General features: G+C 39.7%; 2 long non-coding RNA genes across 2 annotated transcripts; one reads left to right on the top strand and one right to left on the bottom strand.

Annotated features, from left to right (window-relative positions):
* Window positions 1–1,029: 1,029 nt before the first annotated feature.
* LOC149461283 (uncharacterized) lies at window positions 1,030–1,798 on the bottom strand. Its single transcript, XR_016312920.1, has 3 exons — window positions 1,607–1,798; window positions 1,418–1,513; window positions 1,030–1,304 (listed from the first exon to the last, which is right to left on the bottom strand). It is a non-coding gene; the product is annotated as an uncharacterized LOC149461283 (long non-coding RNA).
* A 5,040-nt stretch (window positions 1,799–6,838) lies between these two features.
* LOC149461284 (uncharacterized) lies at window positions 6,839–7,607 on the top strand. Its single transcript, XR_016312921.1, has 3 exons — window positions 6,839–7,030; window positions 7,124–7,219; window positions 7,333–7,607. It is a non-coding gene; the product is annotated as an uncharacterized LOC149461284 (long non-coding RNA).
* The last annotated feature ends 6,331 nt before the right edge of the window (window positions 7,608–13,938 follow it).

The following is a 13,938-nucleotide window of genomic DNA, read 5'->3' on the forward strand; positions in this document are numbered from 1 at the left end:
GAGTAGAAAAATGTGTCGATCCTGGAAAATGTGTAATGTTTAGAGCGATCGAATCAGGTTCTGGATATCACATAAAAAGAAACTTAGAATGCTTGTAAAGCCAATGTTTTTATATATTAGGCTCCGTGCAGGTGCGATGGTGTGCGTACGTTTTTGCGTGATTTTGTGCGTCGTGTCTAGGGCAGCCTATTCATTTAAAATAGCATAAAAAGAAGTGTGTGATTCTTTTTTAAATCATGCAGCACCAAAATGCATGGTACTTTGGTATGCAAAAGCACACACGTTAGCAAGGTGCTTTGGGGTGCCGTTAACAGTTAAAGTGACTATAAAGTCGAAGTGTTTTCTTACTTTAACCACTTCTTGCCAGCTGGATACATAAATGCGGCCTATAGGCAGGTGGGCTTTAATGCATACATGCGTCTGCAGGGAAACTGTTTACTGTGCTGAGAGTGCACTCGCTGCATGCTCACAGCACAGTAACTAAAGTGTCCGAAAAAGCTTCCATTGCATACAGCTTTTGAGCATGTGACCACTGATCGCCAATCACAGCAGTCACATTCCTGGAATACCCACATCCATCTCCTGGCATTTAGATCTTCTTAAAGGGCCAGCAGGTAGCAGTGAGAAGGGGTTTAAAACATTCCCTGCATTAAGGTAAAAACACCCCACTATCTGTTTCCTCACACCTCCCATTCTCTTTTCCTTGTCTCACAGGAGACACTGAGAGCAGCATCGGCCATAGACTCCTGCTGCTGTCAGAGGGAGTGGAAGTGCGGCTTGCCAGCACTGTGTGTGTCTATGGATGCACACAGCCTGGCTCAGGAGTGTCACAACAATAAAACACAAACTGGCCACCCAGAATGACACGTATAGCTGGTGTCATTGACTTATCTCCGACTCACTTGTATAAGTGTGGATCCATAAACCCAAAAGGTACATACTAAGCAAAATGGTAGTGTGACAAGAACACCCCTACCTGGAAAAAGAAGGTTACTAGGTGATCCACGCGGAGTAATATGAATTCAAAAATATTCCAAACAATACTTTATTTGATCACATAGATCATAAGGAGGTTAAACATGAGCACGGTGTACATATGAAAAAAGTAAATAAAATCATGTTAAAAAGCACTAGGCGTCTTCAGTTTCGGGTCATCTTAGCAAATAGAGTACCATAAGGCAGAGTTATATAGTGGTGATATAGTTATCCTGGGTTTCCATAGGTTTTCGTCTTGTATTCAAATGAACCATGTATTCAGCAAATGTGTTCCCAATATATGTCAGGTATCTCCTGGTATGAAAAAGCTGGAACACAGAAGTACATAGTATATATATAGAAGTATGAAAACCAAAAAACCAAAACACATCCAAAATTCACCAAGCCTCCCTCTGCAGTAGTCAATGGATACTACTATTACCTTCTCAATAGTGAGATTAACAGGCCAACTTCTCAAATGTAGGGACTTCCTGGATAGCCACCCCAAGTGAAACAGGGTCCACAGTACCAAATGATTCTGAGGATATATATAGAAAAATAGTGATACATATAAAAATCATGGGCATCAGGTCACCCTGAGAACAAGACACACATAGAGTGGGTATATTACCATAAATGAAGATCAAGAAGACTTCTGTCGACTTGAAATAGGATCAGGTCCTTGATGCTTTTCCAAGATACATGTGGGGGTGGGGAGCCAGGTAGTCACAATACATGGATTCCAAACACATCAACTGTGTATATAGCATATAACAGGCCATGCAGGCCTGAGTTTTTATACCCAATAAAGGGTTTCCAAAAATTACTCAAAATGAGATGATTATTGCTCCATATACTATGTGTATAGCATGTAACAGGCTATACAGGCCTTAGTATTTATACCCAATAAAGGGTTTCCAATAATTACTCAAAATGAGAGGGTTATTGCGGTTTCATGAGGATATGGCTATGTCACAGCACAACACCTGGATAGGATAGCGTATATATATATATATATGTAGATCGTCCTCAAAAGAGGATTTACAAAGAATTCCCCGAATATACAGGGTAAATTAGGCCCATATAGCATGCCCTTTTAATACCATAAATGCTCTATAGATCTCAACAACCGTAAGCTGAAATAACTTGCCACCGGTGGAAGATAAATTTCCATGAAAGATTGCCGTTTGCGAACCGCTGCAATAGTAGCCTTATGGTAGTTTTCAGAGGGTCAAGGGCCTTCCTAACAGAGAGCTGTGACACCGCCGTTCCTTCCCGCCTCGTGGGCGCCACACCCAGTGAAGACGCCGAGCGTAGTGACGTCAATACGTTGACGCGTTTCGTCCGCCAATCACCGCAGACTTCGTCAGAACTGGGAGGGGACTTCAATACTTCGCATTATATGGTGCTCTAATTGCATACCAAAGAGTCTCCACCTCGCCATCTTGTGTTGAAAGAGTATCACTACATTGGAATGATCCAAAGTGAATTAAAACACATATATTAAATTTAAATTTAAATTTAAAATGGTTGCTGGATATAGAAGGAAGGAGCCTAAATGTTAACAGTCAGATCATCTTCAAAAAAAGGATTAATAATAGAGAGGAGATCAATATTAGCACAATACTTATTCTAAAGAGGAGAACATCAAGACCAAATCCCGTTACCTCAGCTTCAATATCAATCCAATTATTATAAAGATTTATTTTTATTATCTAGAGGAAATAGGATCAAGTGCAGGGTTAAGTTCATATTTTGTCCAAATATGTCCATATTCAATTCACATAAAAGATACCACAATATAGATTATAGCTTGGGATATATAGAGGGTTCCAAGAGACTCATTTCAAAAAAACCCCAAAGTTAAGTTCTGTATTGAGTCCGCATGGGGCAAGTGCTCCCAGGGTATAGATCCAGAATTTTTCCTTTTGTAGGAGGACTTTATCAAAGTCACCCCGACGAGCTGAAATATTCAGCAGAAAGATCCCTTTTACTTTTAGACCATCTGTTTTGCCCCCATGAACTTCTTTGAAGTGTTGAGCCAATGGGTTTTCTTTTTCTCCCTTTCTAACATTTCTATTTTCATTTCTGATATCTCTCAGATGTTCACCAATCCTCGTCCTAAGGTTTCTTTTAGTTTTACCTATATACATCTTCTTGCAAGGGCATTCTATCATGTACACTATTTTGCTACTTGAGCAATTAATGAAGCTTCGTATTTGGAATATCTTAGGATATTCGTCAATGAGTGAAGATGATGATGAAAGTTATAAGAGATCGGTTAGTTTTTTAGAAGAAAAGACAGCTGGCGAGAACCAGGGAATATTGAAACAAACAAACAAACAAATCAATGGGACAAAGGAAGAAAGAAGTACTCTAGCTACCCTAAAACTACCCAATCAAAACCGTACCCGAAGCCACAAGAGATAAAGATCAACCTAGAGGGGGGAACCAATGATCTTAAGGTAATAAATCTTTCCAAATTTGTATTGAAAAAAAGACATTATGATCTATTGCGGAAAGGTTTAACCTTCTCCCCTACGGATAAAATGGACCTATTTGAGGTCTATAAAGACCTAAATCTGTTTCTGAGAAAGATCCTTCTGAGAATTCCATATTTATCTAGAGAAGGACAAAATCCTTACGACTTCAACTCAGAGAGGGAACAACAGGCACTGAGAGATCTTATTAGTCTCTCTGAGGAGACTCCTACAGAAAGTGAGCTTGGGGAGGAAGATGTCTCTAATAAGTGGAAAAGACACACTAGACTTAAAACTCCTTCTAGAAGAATGCCCAATATTAGGGAAAACAAATGGTTAAGTACTTTTTTAGATCTAGTACACGATGACCTGGGGAAAATAGACTGGACAATGAGGAATTTTGATAATCTCACTAGGGGTGAAAGAATAGCCCTTAGGGAACTTAAGAATGCTAAAAATATTGTGATCAAAAAGAGTGATAAAGGGGGAAATGTAGTATTACTGGAGAGTGTGGAATATGAGAAGGAGGTACTTCGACAGTTGAAGAGTCAGGATACATATCGTAAACTACATAATAACCCGTTCCCAAAACTTGTAGTTGATTTAAATAAAAAAGTGGGATTGGCACATGAAGCAAACTTATTAACCAAACGGGAATGCGATATGTTGACAGTCGAGGTATACAATATTCCCACCTTCTATGTAATTCCAAAAATACACAAAAACCCCTCTCAACCACCGGGACGCCCTATAGTATCGGCCATTGGTGGTCCTTTGGAACCAATAGGCAAATTTGTAGACGATTTAATTAAGGATCTGGTTTTAGAACTCAGATCTTATGTAAAAGACACGGGAGATGTACTTAAAAAGATCTTAAATGTAAAAGTACCAAAAGGTGCACTCCTGGTCGGCATTGATGTGGAATCATTATATACCTCTATCCCACATACCTGGGGACAAAAAGCTGTGGCCCACTTTCTGGAGACACATTTTCCTGAAATGGAGGCTCAAAATGAATTTATACTGGACTTGTTGGACTTTATGCTGACCCATAACTGTTTTCAGTTTTTGGGTTCCTTTTACCAGCAAATATGTGGTACCTCCATGGGAGCACCTTGGGCCCCGGCATTTGCATGTCTGCATCTAGGTCTATGGGAAGAGGAGTTAGTATATCCCTCTACTCCCTATAACCAATATGCAATAACCTGGTTGCGATATATTGATGATGTCCTGATGGTCTGGGATGGTAGTATTGATGAGCTTAAAAGGTTTATGGAATTCCTGAACGAGAATGATAGAAATATCAAACTTACTTATACAGTAGATAGAGAGGTGATAACTTTTTTGGATTTGTCAATCTCTATATACGGAAATAAATTGGTCACTAAAACATTTAGAAAGGAAACAGCGGCTAATACACTTCTCCATGCTAATAGCTATCATCCAAGGAGTTTAAAACAAGGAATCCCTATTGGTCAATTTCAGAGAATAAAAAGAAACTGTACAGAAGATTTGGAGTATAGATATGAATCTATTCAGCTATATAAGAGGTTCAGAGAGAGAGGCTATTCACATAGAACCCTAAGAAGAGCAAAAAGAAGAGCCCTCGGTAAAACAAGAGAGGAATTGATAAATAAACCAAAACTAAAGTTAGCTGAGAACCTTGAAAACCAACCGGTAAGATTTATAACTAAATTTGGACAACAATGGGGTGAAGTTAAGAAGGCCCTGGACTCCCATTGGTACTTATTAACTCAAAATCCGCAGATAGCCAAAGTAGTAGGAGAGAGCCCCCAAATGGTAGCAAAACGAACTCGGAATCTAAATGATATACTAGTACAATCAGAATTCCAGAGGGCACCACAAAGAAACTGGTTAACGAGGAGGACTGGGGTATATGGAATGTTCCCCTGTGGCCATTGTCAGATTTGTCCATTTGTGCATAAGTCTAATCAGTTCTTTAATAATGATAACTCTAAGATATTCCAAATACGAAGCTTCATTAATTGCTCAAGTAGCAAAATAGTGTACATGATAGAATGCCCTTGCAAGAAGATGTATATAGGTAAAACTAAAAGAAACCTTAGGACTAGGATTGGTGAACATCTGAGAGATATCAGAAATGAAAATAGAAATGTTAGAAAGGGAGAAAAAGAAAACCCATTGGCTCAACACTTCAAAGAAGTTCATGGGGGCAAAACAGATGGTCTAAAAGTAAAAGGGATCTTTCTGCTGAATATTTCAGCTCGTCGGGGTGACTTTGATAAAGTCCTCCTACAAAAGGAAAAATTCTGGATCTATACCCTGGGAGCACTTGCCCCATGCGGACTCAATACAGAACTTAACTTTGGGTTTTTTTTTAAATGAGTCTCTTGGAACCCTCTATATATCCCAAGCTATAATCTATATTGTGGTATCTTTTATGTGAATTGAATATGGACATATTTGGACAAAATATGAACTTAACCCTGCACTTGATCCTATTTCCTCTAGATAATAAAAATAAATCTTTATAATAATTGGATTGATATTGAAGCTGAGGTAACGGGATTTGGTCTTGATGTTCTCCTCTTTAGAATAAGTATTGTGCTAATATTGATCTCCTCTCTATTATTAATCCTTTTTTTGAAGATGATCTGACTGTTAACATTTAGGCTCCTTCCTTCTATATCCAGCAACCATTTTAAATTTAAATTTAAATTTAATATATGTGTTTTAATTCACTTTGGATCATTCCAATGTAGTGATACTCTTTCAACACAAGATGGCGAGGTGGAGACTCTTTGGTATGCAATTAGAGCACCATATAATGGGAAGTATTGAAGTCCCCTCCCAGTTCTGACGAAGTCTGCGGTGATTGGCGGACGAAACGCGTCAACGTATTGACGTCACTACGCTCGGCGTCTTCACTGGGTGTGGCGCCCACGAGGCGGGAAGGAACGGTGGTGTCACAGTTCTCTGTTAGGAAGGCCCTTGACCCTCTGAAAACTACCATAAGGCTACTATTGCAGCGGTTCGCAAACGGCAATCTTTCATGGAAATTTATCTTCCACCGGTGGCAAGTTATTTCAGCTTACGGCTGTTGAGATCTATAGAGCATTTATGGTATTAAAAGGGCATGCTATATGGGCCTAATTTACCCTGTATATTCGGGGAATTCTTTGTAAATCCTCTTTTGAGGACGATCTACATATATATATATATACGCTATCCTATCCAGGTGTTGTGCTGTGACATAGCCATATCCTCATGAAACCGCAATAACCCTCTCATTTTGAGTAATTATTGGAAACCCTTTATTGGGTATAAATACTAAGGCCTGTATAGCCTGTTACATGCTATACACATAGTATATGGAGCAATAATCATCTCATTTTGAGTAATTTTTGGAAACCCTTTATTGGGTATAAAAACTCAGGCCTGCATGGCCTGTTATATGCTATATACACAGTTGATGTGTTTGGAATCCATGTATTGTGACTACCTGGCTCCCCACCCCCACATGTATCTTGGAAAAGCATCAAGGACCTGATCCTATTTCAAGTCGACAGAAGTCTTCTTGATCTTCATTTATGGTAATATACCCACTCTATGTGTGTCTTGTTCTCAGGGTGACCTGATGCCCATGATTTTTATATGTATCACTATTTTTCTATATATATCCTCAGAATCATTTGGTACTGTGGACCCTGTTTCACTTGGGGTGGCTATCCAGGAAGTCCCTACATTTGAGAAGTTGGCCTGTTAATCTCACTATTGAGAAGGTAATAGTAGTATCCATTGACTACTGCAGAGGGAGGCTTGGTGAATTTTGGATGTGTTTTGGTTTTTTGGTTTTCATACTTCTATATATATACTATGTACTTCTGTGTTCCAGCTTTTTCATACCAGGAGATACCTGACATATATTGGGAACACATTTGCTGAATACATGGTTCATTTGAATACAAGACGAAAACCTATGGAAACCCAGGATAACTATATCACCACTATATAACTCTGCCTTATGGTACTCTATTTGCTAAGATGACCCGAAACTGAAGACGCCTAGTGCTTTTTAACATGATTTTATTTACTTTTTTCATATGTACACCGTGCTCATGTTTAACCTCCTTATGATCTATGTGATCAAATAAAGTATTGTTTGGAATATTTTTGAATTCATATTACTCCGCGTGGATCACCTAGTAACCTTCTTTTTCCAGGTAGGGGTGTTCTTGTCACACTACCATTTTGCTTAGTTGGCTCAGGAGTGTGCCTGCTTGGGTGCCCCTTTAGCAGCCATCTTGCTGAGAGGGAACACGGAGGAAGAAGGAGCAGACAGCACCGGCGGGGACCACCAAGGAGCAAGTAAGCGACCGCTCTGTGCAACGTTGAACAGTGCAAGTAAGTATAAAATCTTTTTTATTATAATTTAAAATATTATACTTTAGTATTACTTTAATAGCACATACACACATACGCAATTTTTTTGCACATTTTTGAAACACACAGATGGGAACTAGCCTTATCGCATCAACTAACCAACTAACTAGTGAGTACAAATCTCAGCAGAACTCCATCAATTTTTTTTCCCACGCATGTATTAACTGCTTGTTTTGTCCAGGGGCACACTGACTCGATCCTTCGATCCTCTCCCACAACCAGTGGTGGACTGTTCCTGCCATCCTCACGTCCAGAGGCGGTCTATAGGTGGATGACGCCAGGAACAGTCCATGCACAAGACTGCTAGCATGCAGGGGGTAGAAGAGGCAGTGACTGGTCTTGAGCTTGGAGGATCATCAGATTAGGTGAGTATATCTTCAATATGCAAACCCCTAGACAAAAAAGATCAGTTAACCCAGGCAGTGCAGGCACAGCTCACTGCATAGGAAAAAAAAAATATTTTTTAAAGTCTAAACCAACAGCATGGAATGTCAGTAATATATTTTGCTCACATTTTAGTAATAACACCAGTAACCTACTATAACTACATGTTTTTTTATAAAGTGATGTTTAGAATAATGGCACAGAATGATATCTTTCATTGTTAAACCACTTCAATACTGGACACTTTCACCCCTTCCAGTTCAGGCCATTTTCCAGCTTTCAGCACTGTCACACTTTGAATGACAATTACTCAGTCATGCAACACTGTACCAAAACAAAATTTTTATCAGTTTTAGGACATATAAAGCTTTCTTTTGGTGGTATTTGATTACCACTGGATTTTTTAATTTTGCTATCTAAATAAAAAAAATACCCAAATATCGGAAAAAAACGGTTTCTGTTATAAAATGTTGCAAATAAATATTTTTTCTTCATAAATGTAAGCCAAAATGTATTTTGCTCCATTTCTTTTGTAAAATTCACCCAAATTGGTGTATAATATTTAGTCTGTGTGAAAGTTATAGAGTCTATGGTATATACAATATATTGGAAAATTGATCAGTACTGATATACAGACTGCCTATCTCATTTCTTGATGCCTTAAAATGCCAGGAGAGTACAAATACCCCCCACATTTTTATTTATTACAGGTACTCATACAGCACTGTCAATTTACACAGTGCTTTACATATATGTTGTACATTCACATCAGTCCCTAACCCTCAAGGGGCGTACAAACAGTCCCTAACTTACATTCATACATGCACATACTAGGGCCAATTTAGACATGATCCAATTAACTTACCAGCATGTCTTTGGAGTGTGGGAGGAAACCAGAGTACCCAGAGGAAACCCACTCAGGCACAGAGAGAACATGCAAACTCCAGGCAGGTGGTGCTGTGGTTGAGATTTGAACCAATGACCCTAGTACGGCCAGGTGGAAGTGCTAACCATTTAACCAATGACCCCTTTTTGGAAATTAGACAGTCAAAGATATTTAATAAGAGGCACGGTGAATTTTGTGAAGTTGTAATTTTTTTGTCACAATGTTTTGAAAAATGATAAATAAAATGTGTTTTTTCCACAAAGTTGTCACTTTCTTTTTACTCACACATAGCAAGTTTTTTCTCACATGTAGCATAGGCATACTTATAGTTACACTCCAAAAAACATTCTGCTACTCCTCCCGAGTATAGGTATACCACATGTGTGAAACTTTTTCACAGCCTAGATGCATAGTGGGGTCCAAAATCCAATGAGAACCTTTGAGTTCCAAGAAACATAAATTAAGCATAAATTGCTCCTCTAATTTTATTACTACCTAATTTGAAGTCCCTGGAGCACCAGGACAATGGAAACATCTAGAAAATGACCACATTTTGTAAAGCAAGCACTTCAAGGTAAGGCATAATGAGTCTTTTGAAAAGTGTCATATGTTTGCCACAAGTTTTTGGAAAATGCAGGGAAGAACATAAAACCATATTTTTTTTATACAAAGTTATCAATTGATAAAACATTTCTAACGCACATAGGCATACTTTGAATTACACCCCAAAACACATTCTGCTACTCATTCCGAGTATGATGATACCGCATGTGTGAGACTTTTTCATAGCCTAGCCGCACGGAGGGGCCAAAATCTAGGAAGCACCTTCAAGTGTTCCAAGGGTATAAATTACACATTTAATTTCCTCACTACGTAGCACTTATTTGGAGACCCTGGAGCACCAGGACAGTGGAAACACCCACTAGAACCTTCGCTAAGTGGAAGAGTGGGCTGGATAATGAAGTTGGCAGTGCCACCATCCAGGGAACAGAGGGGTTTCTCTTACTTGGAAATTAATCAGTAATCTAAACAAAAGTAATTGGAAGAAAAAGAACTACTGCAACCAGCATATAACATTAACCATAAGTATAAAGATGCACACCAGTTTAGAAATAATACAAACTTTAAGTAAGAAAAGATTAATAATAGTATAAACATCCAATGTACAAACAGATATTATTAGCAGAAGTCCCGATAGGAGTCCTGGTGGAATTCTGCACATATACCTGGGTAAATATAGTTATAATTAGAGATACTGCCAGATGAATGTTACAGCAAAGTCCAGTTGCAGGGGCTCCGAGGATGATGTGGTATCTGACTTTGTGTCTGAGACCTCAAGACAAGATCTGTGGTCATGTGGAGATCCTCCAACTGTTGTCCAACCAGCCTGGAACAGAGTTTTGCACAGCAGGAACTGTGGTGTGGCACTGGAACTCAGATTAGGCCTATCTACTCTGTGCTTTAGTCCCTCCTAATAGTATTTAATCTGACATGCAACCAGACCCCTAACCTCATGATCCCGATGTGGTCACCAGAAGCCTAACCTGGCTGTAGCCTAGGCTACAACTAGCTATAGAATCCTAGACCAGAAAGGACAGGGTTAACTAGAATAGCAGGAGCTTCATATAAACTATATTGCAATAAACAAGTTCTCCTACCAATATACTGGAAGCTAACCACTAAACAAACAGAAGCACATGCATTGGTTGTGCGTATTAGGCACATGGAAGCTGTAGGCAACAGCATCTTGTTCAGGTCTCAGACATTTTTTTCATGAACCCCGTGATCTTACCCCTCCCTCTTTCTGCAATCTATGTAATCCATATCCTTAACATTTAACACACTTCAAAAGAGCCTGTTATCTCACCTTAGGGACAGCAGGCACCAGAATGCAGGCCTTGGTTAAAGTTGTAAACAGCTAATTGAGTCCTGGCAGGTTGCCTGTTAGTTTCTAATGACCATAAAAACTCTACAGATTAACACTTCCCTTTGACTTATTGTAAAACTATGACAAAATCCGTAAGTTCTGTCACCCATAGTTTGTAGGGCAATTAAAGCACTAGGAACACATAAGGGTTGATTTACTAAAGGTAATTAGACTTTGCAATTTGCAAAGTGCAATTGCACTCTGCAAGTGCAGTTGTTCCAGAGCTTAGTAAATGAGCAGAAGCTCTGCTGACTTCCATCATCCAATCATGTGCTAGCAAAAATGTTGTTTCTTTAATTTTTCTTGCATGCGATTGGGTAATCTTGGCAAAGTAAAGCTTTACCTCATTTACTAAGCTCTGGAGCAACCGCACTTGCAGGGTGCAATTGTACTTTGCAAAGTGCACAGTCTATTTGCCTTTATTAAATCAACCCCTTAGTGTGCCATAAAATGTCTACCCAGAAAGCAGTCAGGCATGGAGCGACTTCTCCGAGACTTCTGCCCAGTTCACAACTTAACAAAATCCACACACAATTAATAAAATCCAGCAGAACCAAGACACATTAACATTAGGTATATATTTACATAATTAGCCTGGCTGAAAAAAGACAAAAGTCCATCCAGTTCAACCATAAAAAAAAAGTTATAATCGTACACCCACATTTGATCCAGAGGAAGGCAAAAAAAAACAGCAAAGCATTATCCAATTTGCTCCTGCAGGGGAGCATGAATGGGGAATATCATACTGAACAAATCAAGGTCATACATGACTAAAGCTTGCATATGCGAAAGGAGAGGAAGCAGTCTCCTACCTCGGTGACAGACCCATCTGAAATACTATGTGTTTGGTATCCCTGGACACAAAATATAATTCTGAACAATATAAGCTAACAGTTTCCAGAATGCAACCTGCACATAGTGGAAGATATTAATATTAGTATAAAACTGTGTGTAAGGGAGGGCCATGATGCAGTCATAAATGTGGTGACCTTAAACCGTGTAGTTGGTCAGATGGTCTCTGTACACACCCCTTTGATACCACAGAAAAAGGAAATGTCAGGACCCCTTGACAGCTCTCGTTTAACATCAACCAAGGAACACCTAAACGGACTTGAGAGAACCAGTGCACCATTTTTGCTTGATCAATTGGACTCTGCTAAAACCAAGTACTTTGCAAGAATTCTTCATTTTCACCTACTTTTTAATTCTCTGTTGCTTTGTTGTCTCTTTATTTCTTTGTAACACCTTTTTCTGTAAATATTTTATTTGCACCATTTTAATCTTTTTCATTATTAAACCTTATTTTGAAGAGTGATAAAACTGTCCCTAAGGCTTTAACACTGTGGTGAGAGCGTGTGTACAGATGTTTATTTTTCACATTTGTTCTTGCTAAGATTGTGAGTTTCCACCTTCTCAGTCAAAAGGTGGAGGTGGTAGCTTAAAGAGTTAATTGCCTAAAGCAATACTAAAGGTTAAAAAAATAGCAAACATGTCATAGTTACCTGCTCTGTGCAGTGTTTTGCACAGAGCATCCATGATCCTCCTCTTTTTGCTGGTGCTCCTGGATACTCCTTTCTGTCAGTTGCCATCATAGCAAGAAGCTTGCTATGGGGGCACCTGAGCAGGTGCATTCCCAAGCAGCTGCTCTGAGTTTCCATTCACACACGGAGCTGTGGCTCGGCCCCGCCCTCCCTCTCTGTCTCTTTATGGGCTCATTGGCTGTGATTGACATCAGCTGGAGCCAATGACTCCTGCTGCTGTCTCAGCCAATGAGGAGACAAAGACATGGAGCAGCTGAGGTTCTAATGCACATCTCTTTATAGCCATAGGGCTCAGGCAAGTATTGGAGGGGCTGAAGGTACTGCTACACACAGAAGGTTTTTTACCTTCGTGCATGAGTCTTTACAACCACTTTAATTAACTTAACCCAGTGACAATCAATCTCAGGCTGTTGGCACCTAGATTGTTGTCCCCCGAGCTGGAAAATCGTTGTGCATGGTGCAACTGAGAGTGGCATTGTTACGTAAGTGACAGCGCGGTGTAAGATTGGCCATTCCTTTGTCACAAGTTGGAGAAAAGGGCGGGGGTCTGGCACCGCGTTCATCACAACACAGACCTAGCAATCTGGCACTGTGCATGTGAAATAATAACAAAGACAGGGCAGAAATATTCTGTATGTCACACAGATTTAGATATATACTCAGCCCCTGCAATTAACCTATTAGATCAGGATTAGGAATACTTGCATAATAGTCTCTTCTGGTCCAGGATTTAGCAACATGGACGGGACATGTGGCTGAGACTTTATCTCTCCTTCCACATGCTCCTTCTTGGGTTTCAAAGCCAACAACCAGGGACAGGAAGTGCATACATAATATATTTAACGTGATTGTAAAGTCTCTGTCTGTTTTTTTAATTAACAAACATGTCATACTTACCTGCTCTGTGCAATGGTTTTGCACTAAGCAGCCCTGAAACCCCTCTTCTGGAATTCTCTGCTGGTCCTCCAGTCTCCTCCTCTTCTCCATGTGTGGGCTTGATATCGAGTCTGAGTGTGGGCATCTATTGAAACACGCAGCATTTCTTGGTCCCGCTCCCTCCTAGCTGTTTTCTCATTATTTGACTGACAGTAGCAGAAGCCAATGGCCCCGCTACTTTCTGTCAAGCTTGTGAAAGCAGGGATAGGGGAGAGAGCTGCTATGGATGGGCACAACACTGAATTGAATGAGGACTCAGGTAAGTGTTCAGGAGGGGGGCTGGGGGCACTGCTATTGTAAGATTTGTTACCATAATGCAGAGAATGGATAAAGGTAAAAAAAACATTTAGCCTTCATAACCACATTAAAGTGGTAGTAAACACG

Source organism: Staurois parvus, unplaced genomic scaffold, assembly GCF_062004578.1.
Source record: "Staurois parvus isolate SC_StPar_1 unplaced genomic scaffold, SC_StPar_1.0 ptg000207l, whole genome shotgun sequence".
NCBI lineage: Eukaryota > Metazoa > Chordata > Amphibia > Anura > Ranidae > Staurois > Staurois parvus.